Below are 14,759 nucleotides of genomic sequence, written 5' to 3'. Positions count from 1 at the left end.
AATATCTTGGTAACCCTAAAAAAGAAAATCAAAATTGTTACCCAGAATTTGTAGGTTAATGGGTACTCTAAACACACATGCTGGGCATAGGCATCTAATGCAGACTGAACCAATACAGATACCCCTTTCTCATTCTGTAACCTTTAGTAAAACAGTATTTTTTAAGAGTTAAAGAAATCTCTTTTGTATTTTTGCTTAATTCTAATTTTCTAATTTCTGCATCTGCTGCTCCTACACACATTTGTTTCACTGGAATTTCTTGAAGTAACAGAGATTTCACTCCTAAACTTTATCAATTTCCACATTAATCTCATCCCCAATTTAGAGTTTTCCTATTTTATCTGAGATTAAATCTCTCCATGGGTAAGTAGTTTCATACGTATCAAAAACCTCCCACATCTCCCAACTGAAGAAATTTTAAATGCATTTTCCAAAGACGTTGGGGGTATTTTATACCTAAAACTCAATACTTCTCTCACAGTCACTTAAGCTCCTCTACCCATCATTTTTACTGTTTTATTGTCATTCACTGTAAGATTCTAATTCTTAGGAATCAGTGTAAATTTGCCTCTTGTTTTCATAAACATTGAATTATATTCTTTGTGGTGCTGCCTGTGGTCTTTGTTAATCAGCATATTGAGCTGATTTATTTTAGGCAGCCTATTATCTCCTCTCAGCTGGTTTTATTTTAAAGTAAAAGACAATGCATTTAGAAAATTTAAAAGATAACAGCATGGGACTGCATACTCTGCAAACATTGGTTAATTTAGTCCAGTTATAATGATGATAACAATAATGGCTGAAGTCAATGAATTTTATTAGTGTGCCAAGCACTCTTTTAAGATATTTAACTCAATATTCCTCAAAACAAATCTCTGGACAAGGCACTTCTATCCCATTTTGCAGATGTAAAAATTGAAAAAAAAATGTGGGAAGAAAATGATGGAAACTGTACTCATATGAAGGGGATCAGGCTCCAATGTTTGTGCTCTTAAACATTATACTTTATGCACTGAGTGGAGATCAGCATTGAATGTGTTTTTTCTTAATATTTTAAAATATTAGTGACCTTATTAAAACAGTCTTCTATTTGTGAGGCTTGTGACTAATTTGACAACAAATTTTTCTTAGGAAAAAAAAAGTACACATCTCCAAGATTACTTCTTTTCTTAAGTCACACGCTGAAGGTCATGTGGGCCTCCTTCAAGACAGAAGTTAGGGGACCAGAGCTGTGGTGTAGCAGGTAAAGCTGCCGCCTGCGGTGCCAGCATCCCATGTGGGCACCAGTTTCATGTCCCAGCTGCTCCTCTTCTGACCCAACTCCCTGCTAATGGCCTGAGAAAGCAGTGGAAGATGGCCTAAGTGCTTGAGTCCCTGCACCCGTGTGGGAGACCTCAAAGAAGCTTCTGGCCCCTGGTTTGGGGAGTAAACCAGTAGATTAAAGATTTTCTCTCTCTCTTTCAAATAAATAAATAAATCTTTAAACAAAAAATACAGAAGTTAAAAACCTCCATTTCCTGGTAAAACAACAATGCTGAGATTTAAAAGTCAATATTGGAGCAGGCGTTTCGCCCAACAATTAAGACTCCCATTGCTTAGGATATTGCATCCCATATCAGAGTGCCTGGTTCAAGTCTTGGCTCTGCGTCCTACTCCAGCTAGTCCACACTATGGGAGGCAGTAGTAGGTGATAATACTGAAGTAAGCAGGCGTACAGGTTAAAATTGATCAGATTTGTGAAGTGGAAGACCACGCCTTTGCCATGCCCCGGTGTGGCCTCATTCCCCTAACTGGCCACACCTGGGTGCCCACCAGCCAATCAGGTTAATTAACCACTCCCCTTTGGAAGTGGGTTAAAAGCCAAACACGGTGTGGCCCGGCCTGCTCTTCTTCCCTTCCCTGGCCTCTTGTCAGGAGGGGGCTTGCTGTAGCCCCGGGCCTCCAGGGCACATGGCCTTCGGGTCTTGTGCTCTAGGCTTCCAGGACTAGATGCTCTTCCACGTGGCTGGTTCCTAGTGCTCGGTATGAACCCTTATTTACCTCTCCTAAATAAAGCTCTCGCTCTCCTATGCATCTTTCCCACTAAATAAATGAGGCAGCATGGTACGTTTTAAGCTTTTATCTGTGCCGGTATTTAGAATTCTTCTCTAAATATTAGGCAAGAACCCTCTTGGGCTTAATAATATTGGGGATTTAGTAATAAGCCCGTGGTGAAATCGTAAGGCACCCCAAATTCCGGTAGCACATGTGGCACCCTGGATAGCATTTCTAGGGAACTTTAAGGGGCCACATTTCAGTGTAAATTTTAGGGGGTCTTGTCCGATTTCAATACTAGTACTTGGGTCTCCGCCATTCATGTGGGAGACGTGGGTTGAGTTCTGGGCTCCCAGCTTTGGACTGACTCACCTGTGGCTACTGTGCACTTTTGGAGAGTAAGCCAAGGGAAGACAGATATTCTCACTCTTTCTCTCTTTCTCTCTCTCTCCTTCTTTCTCTCCCTCCCTCCCTCTCCCTTTTCAAACAAAATTAAAAGAAATGGAAAAACACTCAAGAATGCTGTCCCTATTATAATGAATAACCAAAACACCAAACAGTGAATTTGTTCTGCTACTGGGATGGCCTCTCTGCTGGCCTCTGGCTTCCTTCCCTGGGGACTGCCCCCTAGGCAGGACAATGGGTTCCACAGCAACAGCAGTAGACAAAAGGCTGATCAAAGTCCAGGCAACAGAGGCAGCCTAAGGGCAGCTGTAAATCACAGCAAACATGAATCTGCAGTCCAACACCCATGGTCCAGGTGGTAAATGCTCACTTATACAGACTATAATGGAAGAGGCAGCCCACCAACCTCCCTGAGTTAGCCATCCAGAAAATCCATGTGTTCCCTCCTCCACTCAACTGTTTACACTCTGGATTACACAACTTTTGAGAAAGTTCACTTGGTGGAATTTTACTACTTTTGTGGCAATTTTTGTTTAATTCTTCTCTGGCAGCATTTTGTCCTGGTATTTTTTTTTCTTCTATTTATAGCTTCAAGGACATGGAAAGACTGCTGATGGACTGGAATTATCCTAGGTAAGGTGAACCAGGAAACTGAGACAGATTGAGCTTGGAGACTTGCAAAGCCACAGGGGTATGAACAGTTACAAGACAGCTCCAGGCTTCACTCCGGAATCACTGGCTGTGGAACTATGCTAAGATTACCACTCCTTCACTCATAAAACTTAGATATGCTTCGCAAACACAGTAGCAATGTCTGCCTTAGCTGCTATCATCCACAGGACCCCGCACAACGTTGACACATACTATATGCTCAAAGATACGTGCAACAGAAAAAGGAATGGATCTGAAACTCATCAGAATTATGTTCTGACAAATGAGGCAAACCAATTCAGATGGCAAGAGCATGTTCTTCCTCTTCATGAGAATATTCAAAAGGGGGAAAAAAAGGATACACATGGATGGCATTTGATGTGGCAGTTAAGATGTTGCTTGGGATGCCCACATCGAATATCGGAGTGCCTGGGAGTACCTGGCTGAGAGTCCTAATTCTCCAGATTTCAACTTCTTACTGTTGTTCACACAGAGAGGCACAGGTGATGGCTCAAGTAGTTGGCTCCCCGACACCCATAAGGATTGAGTGCCCAGCTCCTAGCTTTCCAGCTACAGCACACATTTGAGGAGTGAACTAACAGAGAGGAGTGCTCTCTCTGTCTCTCCCTCTCTCTTCTGTCTCATTACTTAATTAATTTTTAAATCAATATATAGGTGAGTAACTGAAGACGACATTAAAATCATCTTTCATTGTAATACTCCCATTTTACTGATAAGGAAAGAAACGATCAAGTAGAAAGTGACAGGGCCATTACTGAGATACCTATCCTCCCATGGCAAGAATGGTGCTTGTACACTCTGATGTGGATAATCAAAGCATCTGGTTCTCTCTGAAGCAGGTGGCTGCCATCCCTTGCACCTCATATATTTGCAAAGTATTTAAATTTGAGTTTTTGCAAAAGGGCAACAATAAATCAACACTACATAGCAATCTGTTCCAATCTAGCCAGGTTGTTAAGGCAAATTATGACCAACTACATCATTCAAGAGTCACAACTGAACATATATAAATAAAATAGAAGAAAGAGTGATACAGAAAGCCAGCAATACACAGGGAAGAAATGCCAATTTGGTAAGTTCTTTAAGAAAACATGCAGACATCTGGGAAAACAAGATTCTAGTGACAGAAGGAAGCAGGATAAACTCAATAAACCTTCCTCTGTCACCACGGCCTCACCAGTACGTGCCAGGCCAGCTGCTCTGGCCATAGAAGGGCCAGTGTGGACCACAAAAGTGCCTGAGGATGCCCCCATGGTCTAAACTGTCACAGCCATAGTCCTCAGTCAAACCCAGTTTTAGGCCACTAGCACCAACGTGTGTCCAAGACAGGGTGGGTAAATCTCTCATTACAAGAGAAAGTAGCTGGAAAACAGCTGCTACTTCTCTGCATATTATTCATTATTCAGGATCCCAGGATACACCTTACAGCAACTCTTCTTAGTATCCCGTGGTGCTAAGGTGTGCATTATAGAGCTACACAGCAAAGAGGGGAAGATCAAAATTATATGCAAATTCAGTTACCTCTTATGTCTTTCAAAACTAGTTTCCAAAGAGTAAACAGTAGGTTCTGTCAATTAGCATCATTTACCATAGCTGAGTTTATCTACCCTTTGCTGTGGGGAGCAACTCGGACTAGACTGTTACTCGAATTAAGACTTATTCTATGCATCTGCTCTCCCACAATATGGCGCTGAGAAGGGAGTACCAACTTCTACGCAGCTGCCTCTCGCCAACTTGAGTGATGACCTGCAGGAGCTGATCCTGCTCCTGATTGGAGGAGAGCAGCGTACTCGGCATGTGGGTAGCAGAGTTGGGATTGGTGGAAGAGGACTATAAAGGAGGAGAGAGACAACATGCACAAGGAACATCTATCTGAAGGAACACCTGTGCAGCCCCCGAGAGAGCCGGCCGGCGGTGTGCTGCTCCCCCGCGGAAGTGGGGAAAGTGGCAGGGGGAACCGCCCTTCCACGGAGGTGGAAGGGTCGGTAGCCAACCCGGGAAGAACCAGCAGCAAACCCGGGGAGGGCCGAGCAGACAAAAGAACAGCGCAGGGTCCTCCACGAAGAGGGGGAGCGACATAATGGTGCCGTGACTCGGATATGAAGCCTAGGCAGGGCTTAGTGTCGTTCCTCCATGAAGAGGGGGAGCGACACTTTGCCTTCTTTAAAAAGAAACAGATGCAAACATGCAAATACCCATACATGCACATATACAAGTCTAAACAAATTTTGTCAAAATACCTGAAGACCAAGCAGTTATCTAACATGACCTCTTCATTCAAAAGTATATTATAGTTACCTTGCACTGGGATTAATCATCCAATCAAAACCAATCATTAAGTCAGGTTTATATTTGCAAACACTATTTTAGAAATTCTGAATACAAACCAAAATAATTATAGAAGATGATAAGTAATAATTATCTCTATAAATTACTGTTAAGCAAAATGACATATATATGGTAACAACAATGACCTATAAATTAAAATCTTGAGTTTGCATTCAAGTTCTGCCAAGCTGTATGACTTGGACAAATTATGTAAGATAAGGGATCATCAATTTAATGTTGGACTTATTCCTTACTGAGTCAAATAAAATAATGAAAATAATAAAATTCACACTTTAATGCAGAACTTAAAGAGAAAACAAAAAATAAGCATTCACTGGATCTGCAACATATACAAACCTACCTGATACAAACCTGCCTCTTTCCTCTCTTCCCTTTCTCCCCTTCCCCGCTTCGACTAAGGTTCAGACCATACCATGTTGACCTGGTGTTAGGACCTAGTGGTCCAGGACGAGAACCATCTGACCGAACTCTCTTTTCCCCATCTCCTCCTTTCTTCTCCTTCAGAAACATTACAAACACAAAAGCATTCCCCCACTCTTGCCGTTTTTGTGCATACATTATGTAATTCCATCTCTAGCAATTACACTACAATTTGCTTGTCTTTCTAGAACTCATTTCCGTGTGTGTTGACAATGGATGATGGGTCTGGGGATCCACAGGTGTGCTGATTCATCCACGTAACCAGGGTGGGAGTTTGGGTCTGAGTCCAGAATCCTGGATACCAATCTGTAACATCTTTCCCTCAGCCAGTCTTAGCTTAAGGAGCTGGAAACATGATCCACTGGCTCCAATCACAGTGAGCCTCAGTCCTTTTCAGGTAATTCACATTTCAATAATGGATTTCAACGTAGGATCTTGTGAGGTAGAACTGTCTCTGTATGAAATCTTAGAACCCCCATGCTTATCACCAGGCTAAACTGAGTAGGCAATTTAGATCATTCCCCATTGGGAGGATGTGTATTTCTAAATCAGGATCCTTCCGAAGTGTCAAATTACAAGAGATGATAAATTCCTATTTTGTTGTCACCCATCTGGGCTGAATTTTCCACCAATACAGCCTCCCCTCCCCCCCCCCCACAAATATCCAATCACTTCATGTATGTGTATACATCTAAAAATGTCACACAGTCACTTAAGGCAAGTTATTCCTCAACTTCTCTAGGCCTCACTTTGTAAAGTGAAGATGATTCCCATCTTGAAAGATTAAAAATTACATTAAGCACTGTTTATATGGCCTCGCAGGTCAAAAGTTCTCAATAAATAGCAGTACCTATCATCATTTATGCCACTACTTTGGGAAAAATCTCTCCTCTCCAACATGCAGGAGAATAAATTAATCTGATGATTGCTGGTAAGAACAAAAGTGGAGCTAGTCACCAAGAAAGGTTGTGGAATTTGGAGTAAAATTAAAACAAGTAATGAGACACAAAATTCCAAGTCCACAGCTCTCGAAGATGGTGCAGGTAAGCACCTATCAGGGTTTCTCCATCGCAAGAGCTCCTCTTCAATTAAACCACATTGTTTAAGAACTAGTCTCTAAATTAAGTAAATATGGAAACATTCTGATTGTAATTATTCATCCCACAACTATATATTTTTTGTATTTCAAACTTCACAGGTTAAGCAGACTTGCATTTACAGTAGCTAAAATGCAGAGAATGCCACTTTTTCTATTATTCCCAAACTCCAGCTACTGATATCACAATATGACCAACTATTCTAGCTCAACATTAATTTATAATTGTTTTTTATTAGTCTCTGCGATAACCACACCATTATGCCAGCATTTTCTGAATCACTACTGAATGGCAAAAACAAATATAGCAGTTGTGATCTAATCAGAGACTTCACTGTTGAAACAGCTAGCACAAGTAGACACATTTAGAATAGTAAATGGATAACAAAAAACACAGGCTCATTAATAAGAAGGCAATTAGGTCTTCTGGGGAAATTCATTTTTGAAAAGAATCTGAAAGCAAGCTATAAAATGCAAGTTAAATTGTGTTTTGACATGAATAGTGTACACTGTCTATTACATCATAATTTTGCTCCTGAGAAAACTGACAAGAATATCTGTTCTTAAATATGAGCACAAAAAATAGTAAAAGAATACTAGTGATATTGAATGGATTCTACCTACTAACTCCCATTCATTGAATTTGTCCTACAAATGAGCTTCTTATTACCAAGACCTTAAATTACACTTAGAAGAAAAAGAGCCGAATAAAACAAGAGACTGCCAGAGTAATGTCAGAGGGAACAGGATTTCCTGTGCCAACATAAAGCATGCTAAATAAAAAAGATTCGCATCTAGCAAATAAATGGTACGTTTACCTTTAAACATTCTTACACACACACACACACACACAAAAATTACCTAGCCTGATTTTACTTTCCTATGACATGTCTTTTTTCAAAATTGCTCGAGTGTTCTTTTCTTTTAAAGATTCATTTTTTATTTTGAAAGAGTTACTGAGAGAGAGGGAAGGGAGGGGAAAGAGAGAAAGAGAGAGAGAGAGAAAGAGGGAGAATCTCCCATTAGTTAGTTCACTCTCCAGATGGCCGCAATGGCCAGAGCTGGGCCACACTGAAACCAGGAGCAAGGAGCTTCATCTGGGTCTCCCATATGGGTGGCAGGGGCCCAAACATTTGGGCCATGTTCCTCTGCTTTTTTCAAGCCATTATCAGGGAGCTGGATTGGCAGCAGAGCAGCCAGGACACGAACCAGTGCCCATAGGTGATGTCAGCATTGCAGGCGACAGCTCTACCTCCCACACCACCATGTTGGCCTCTTGAGTATTCTTTTTAAAACCTGTAGGACATTGTTGTTTTGATGTGTCTATGATATTAAGTCATAATCAAATAAATATTGATAAGAAATACAAATCCAGGGAAATGTTTCATGTTATAATTAATCCTTCCACAATAGTCTTGTATTTCTACAGCAAGGTGCACTTAGCCATCTTTTAAAGCTGAGCTGTCTTTGTTCCACAGCAGTTGTTTCTCAACATTAAATATTCAAGCAAATCACATAACGCTTTTATTAAAATACATATTTTGATTCAGGAGGTCTAGAGTAGACTCTGACCACAGATCATCACCAACTTCCCAGGGGTATGGAAGCCACTGGTACACAGGCCACAAACCAAAGAGCGGACTTCTATAGCACTCTGCGGTGGAGGAAGCCAAAGACCCTGGAGATACCAGCCATCAACCGCTGGGTGGGACACGAAAACCTTAGACAGGCGGCCTCTCTACTCAGGAATTTGCTGAGTGGTCTAAGGCACATCACATCAAGGAACTGTTCCATTTAAGCAGCTGCTGGATCACCCCACTGCTCTACAAAGATTAGGGGAATTTCTGGAGCTGGTCAGCTGCTGCCTTGGACAGAGTTTGGCGAATCAAACTATGAGCAGCTGGTTAAGGAACAGACTGCACCAGGAAGGGCTTATATAAATAGACACCAATCTAGAGGAAGACTTATCACTTTCTTGTTAAAAGTATAGTAAAGAACAAGTACAGTATAGACTATGTAGTTCATTTATGTTCCATGTCTGTTTGCTACTCCATCTATGAAACAGGAAAAATAATGATCTGTTTTCAATACTCTTTCAAAAAATACAAAAATGGATTTTTTTTTTTCCCATCTCCAGATATCATCTCCTTCCTTGAAACCTGAATCTTTGGAGGATGAAGTACCATCACTGTTAAGGTCTGAAAGTGCAGGTGTGCACATGTGTATTCATACATACACATACACAAATCCAGCTTCCAGGATTCCCAACAAAGTCAATGCAAACAAGCCCAACTAGAGACTACTCTGTTTGGCTTTATTTCCGAATTCCTCTATTAAAACGCCCTAGAATGTCACTAGCAGGAGCTTTCAGGCAGCATTGCCCCATTCATCATTGTTATTAACATGACTCTACAGCCATACCAAGTTGAAACAGAATATTTCATTTAAGACTAGCTAATTTGCTCTTAAAACAACTGTGAGTAGCAAAATAAGCCACTTGTAATTGCTAGGGATTATCCACACACACATAGCATGGCGCCCAACACTCCACCCGAGCGGAGTGGGAAATGGCCGTGTTCCACAGTAGATTCAATGGGGTCTTCACATCCCCAGAACTTCACCATTCCGAGAAGCCTCACAGGGTGATGTAAATTGGTTTTATTACCAAAATACTAACTACAAATCACAAGAATTCCCACAAGAATAAAAAAGGAAAATGAATAGCTCTCAACTGAATCTTCATGAAACTTAGAAAACATCCTAGCCCCAACAAAGATTCTTCAAGAATATTTTCACAAACCACATTTGCACTATGATGGAATTGAAGCTTACAAGCTAGCCACCTCACAGTTCTCACTGATAACAAACATTTAAACACAACTAGTTTTTTAAAGTTTTCCAAAGGATATTTGTATGTATTTTATCTCACTTATTTCAAAAAATAAGGAACTCAAATCTCCTATCCCCATTTCACAAAAAGGGACTTAAAGTCGTTCTTTTATTCCGTGACAGATAAGTACAACAAATAAATATTCTACAACATTAAAAGATCATCTCATAGATAAACAAGTTTGTTTCTGGCTTCAATTGAAATAAAAATTAGCTTGATTGATGTATTATTCACTTACTTTATTATCAAATACCATTTTAAAATACAATCATGGTTTGATATGTCTTGTACTGTTTTTCAGTAACCATGACAAACAGCATGAGTTTTGATGAAAAAACAAGTCATGTTCAAAAGCAATTACAACCTTTTTAGGAAAAGAGAAACACCATTTGATAAAGGAACACCGACCAGAGAAATATGATCAAAGGGTAAAGTCTGAGAGGCATACACAGAGGGAAATTTTTGCATCGACAGAATAAGAAATGAGTGTATTTGGACAAAAGCAAAGGCTGATTCCAATAAACAAGTTAAAAATAGGACACTTTTTCCTCTTCTGAAAATTAAAAGATCAAACACACACACACACTCACGCGCATGCACACACAGAATCCTTGTGTGCTTTGTTTTGTCTTTAAGAACAATCTGTAAACGCTCTTGATGTTTCCTGCTCTCAATCTTCCAGTGTTCTTCCTCCAGCTTCCATGAAAAGCAAAGAGGGAAAATGGGAACAGCACAGACCCATATGGAGCCTGCTTTACCCTGTCTTAAATAGCACCTTGGGTAGATCAAGTACATTGTACTTCAAAAATATTAGGAGGCAACAAAACACATTCACCACATGGAATCATATCACATGAATTAAATATCCCTTCAAAGATCATCACAACATATAGTACGCTATCCTTGCCAGAAACATAAGATCTGGTGAGAGAACTGGCATTAGCTTGGAGCAGTACATGATTCATATTTCCAGTTTTTAAGAACACATCCAGCACCAAAGAAAAACAAGGTGGCTGTGAGTTTGTGTATATGTTTGTGGGGCTTTGTTTTTCCTGCAGAGGCATGTGGGAGAGAGGCAGTGTGGCAGAGGGGTTGATTTATTTTTCAAATTCACACTCGTGAACACAGAGTTGTCAGCAGCACACATGCCAGTGCCCAAATAGCATCCAGACTTCCCTCTTCCCACTTAGGCAGGCCAGACATAAAATCACCTCTCGCAATCTGGGAACATCAACAGTCAGTTGCCAAGGGGCTAGTGAGAGAAAAGCAGTCATGGATGTGGCCAGTTGCATATCATTATTAGTGAACAGAATGCAGAGTTTGAATAAGCACACCAAAGGATCCTGGCCAATCAACACCACAAAACTAAATGGCAAGACTTAAAATAAGCCTAGCCCCAATGTATCTCCCTAGCAGGTATTCAGTACAAGCAAATTTATTTCCAAATGCAGAGGCAGCAGGGAGTGAGTTGCAAGGAAAGTGGCACTGCTTAGCTGGGGTGCAAGGTCCTAAGGGATCAACAGTGTGACTTGCCCGGTGCACACGCAAGGCAGGACCCGAAGCTGTGTTGCCAGGCTCACGTCACACTAAAGAGACAATAGTCCCTCTCTAGGTCGTGGATAAGACTGCATCTCAAAGCTACATATTGTTCTCTACACGGAGATGAAAGGGCTGAACAAACAGCTAAAGAAACTGAAAATACAGCTTTTCTCCAGTTAGGATGCTAGGAATGCTAATAGTGAGTCTCCCACAGGTTTAACTCAAGTCAGAATCTACATGCAGTAGGTAAAAACAACATTTTTAAAGGAGGACTTCTCTAGTTATGCTGATAAAACTGTGGTCTTGCTAATCTAGGATATTTATGTTTACCAATGATTAAAATGAATGACTGCCAGTGTGAAACACACCCCCCACACACACACACACACAAACCCTGACCAGCCTATCCTCCTAGCAAGAGCTCGGGCAGTCCAGAAAGGAGCCACAAATAACACAGGTTGATTACACCCTAGATCGCTGCACCATGCTTTATAATAACTTACAGTGCTGGGACACATAAATTACTTCATTAGATCCTCATAAAAAAACATGTGGAAAAGTCAGGACAGGTATTATTATCCCCACTTTCCAGATGAGAAAGCTGAGTTCCCTCACCTCTGCCAGGTTTTTGTCAGTCAAAAAGAAAACTTTCTTACATTATGATACCAAGAGCTGACAGCTACGCAGCCCAGAGAACTGACTTCAGTACCTGTCTGTGAACCTGTGTTGCAGCTTCTGCCAATACAAAACAGATGTGACATAGGTGTCATTGAAGTGACAGATTAAACTGAAAGAACATAAATAGGAAATTTACAGGAAGTTTTGGTTTTAAAGAGGCTTCCCATGCAGCAGTTTTACACTCTAATTCCGAAACCTAAAGGAAAAAGTCACAACAATGAAAAACTCTTAAACTGGTGTTTTTTTTTTTTTTAAAGTGGATTGAATAAGTATATGACATTCAAGCATCTAACAATCTGTATTTTTTTCAAATTTGCTTTTGAAAATTACTTCATTAGGAACCACGTGATAATATCTAAAAGTGGTGAACTGGACTTAAGGTGTGTGATGTACATACATTTAACAGGAGGTGTTATTTTAAAATTCTGTGTTTTAGACTTTTAAAGCATATTTAAATTTCTCAAAACAAATAAAAGTTATTCATTTAATGTAGTAAAAAAGGAAGAGCAACAAGAATGCACCAGCAATCTCCAATGTCTTTACAACACACCTGACTGCTGTAGAATTCATTAACAGTAGATTATAAACTAATCTGACAGCTAGAGAAGTAGTTACAAACTTAATTTATGGCGAAAGGCAGATTCACAATCTGACTTTTTAACCTAGGAGTAAAAGATGTTCATTTGGGGGCATAAATGTGAATCCTAAATGACAAAAGTCTTGAAATACAATCCTATGAGAATTGCATTTATTAGGACTGCACATTCTGTTAATCAAATATACCACAGCATCAAACGTTTTACTTTGCCACTCAAGAAAAGCTAGGTATGTTTATTTAAATTACTTACAACTGGAAGTCTAAAGCACATGCATTCAAGACACCTAAACTCCAGGTATCAGAAAAGCACATCTGTAACATTGTGCTGGAGGAAATTTAATATTTACTTATTCATTCAAGGGTAAATAACACTTAAAAAGAGAAAAAGAAAAGTTTCCTTACTGCCGAAATATATTCATCGACTACTGAGGCATTAATTGCCACTGCTCTTGAATGCATGTAAGTTTAATCATGCAACTGGTAGAGTTCAAACTTTCAATTAACAAACTACATGGCTTTTCAAGCGTAGGCTCTCAGTGCAGTGACAAACACTGCAGAAATCAATACTCACTCCAACCTGCCTGCATATAATGAGCTACATCAAGCACGGTTCCAATCCTAGCGGGCATTGTATGTCACAGATGCACGCAGCAACGCTCACTCCAGAGAGAATTAAATTAAACCGTGGGATCACTCATTGCATAGAGCTGCGGCCCTCTGCATACATCACCCATATACATGGCTTTTCTGTGCGCGCTCTCATTTCTGCCTGCGTGTACAACACAAGCTGCCACCTGAATCTGTTGTCTAACTCTTTTTATAGAGTCCCAACGGGGGAGGGGTGGCGGAAGGCAACTAAAGGATTACTCCGGAAAACCAATGTGAGTTTATTTCCAAGGAAACAGGACAGCCACAACAACGCTACAAAACTGTCGAGTCCAAAGTTAGTTTTTTCTCCACGTCCCGAGGTCTCGGCCAGGAGCGCGAACGTCGCTTTTCCCGTCTTCTCCATTGCCCCCGTGCCACCTCTGCGTCTCCATCTGCTCTGCGAACCACAATGGCAGATGCGCTCGCCAGCCACGCCGCGTGGGGTGGGGTGGCCAGAAAAGTTGTCAGGACCGCCGGGAGGCAGAAGAGCGCCCGGGAGCCCGCTCCCCAGCGTCCACCTGGCGAAACTTCAGAGAGAACGCCCAAGGCAATCAACCTACGGCGGGGATCGCAGAACTGGAAGGGAACCGAAGACCGCGCTGGAGAGCCGCGGTTCGCCGGCTTCTCCCAGTGGCTTGACCTGGAAGCCCCAGAGGCACCTGCGAGCCGGCTCCCCGGCCGTCGCTAGGGGTTCTCCTGGCGGGCGGCGGCCGTTAGCAGCCCGGCTGCTGGCCAGCTTCGCCGCGACTCCGCCAGACGAGCTGGCTCTCCGGCGCGGGCAGGGCTTTCCCGACCCGGCGCCCAGACCTGGCTGGGTGCGGATCCTTAGGATCTCATTTCAAAACACCGCGCTCCGCTCTGCCGACTCACACGGGAACAGACTCCAAGCGGGGACCCAGCCCACGGGGCGAACCCGGGCTGGGGGAGGAGACGGGGGACCCGGGGAGGGACTGGGAAGGAGTTGGACAATAGTCCGGGGAGGTTATTCCCGGGACAAAAAGCACCTGGCAAAGCGCGCCCAGGGGTCAGCCGCGTCGCGCGTCCACACAGTCGACAATGGCTTCCCGGGGAATTCTCGTGAGCACTCTGGGGGCTGACAGCAACAAGCCCGCCCGCCAGCTACAGAGTAGCGGGGCCCGGGGTCCCAACTACTTTTTCTTTCTGTCTCCCACGAAGCCGCTCCGGGCTGTGCCGGACGCCGAGGCCACCGGCTCCCCCGCCCCGAGAAGCCGCGTCTCCACACAGCCTGCGCCCCCAGCGCGCCGCGCAGCGAAACAATGGGTGGCGAAGACCAAAGTTACCTGCGCCAAGTGGCGCCGGTCCGCCGCCCCGCGTCGCACCTGGCACAAACTCAGGGGCACCCCTCCCTCGACCCTCTGTCCCTCTCCCCGCCCCTCGGGTCGCCAAAGCTGCCCCTCAGATCCTTGCTC

General features: G+C 42.5%; 1 protein-coding gene across 17 annotated transcripts in view; it reads right to left on the bottom strand.

The window, feature by feature from the left end:
- Nucleotides 1-14,759, bottom strand: part of PTPRK (protein tyrosine phosphatase receptor type K) — a 604,334-nt gene that overhangs the window by 588,668 nt on the left and 907 nt on the right. The gene's annotated exons all lie outside the window — the stretch shown is intronic.

This window comes from Oryctolagus cuniculus, chromosome 5 (genome assembly GCF_051225735.1).
Source record: "Oryctolagus cuniculus isolate XC-2025 breed Fujian yellow rabbit chromosome 5, ASM5122573v1, whole genome shotgun sequence".
Taxonomy (NCBI): domain Eukaryota; kingdom Metazoa; phylum Chordata; class Mammalia; order Lagomorpha; family Leporidae; genus Oryctolagus; species Oryctolagus cuniculus.
This window is presented reverse-complemented; position numbering and strand designations above follow the sequence as displayed.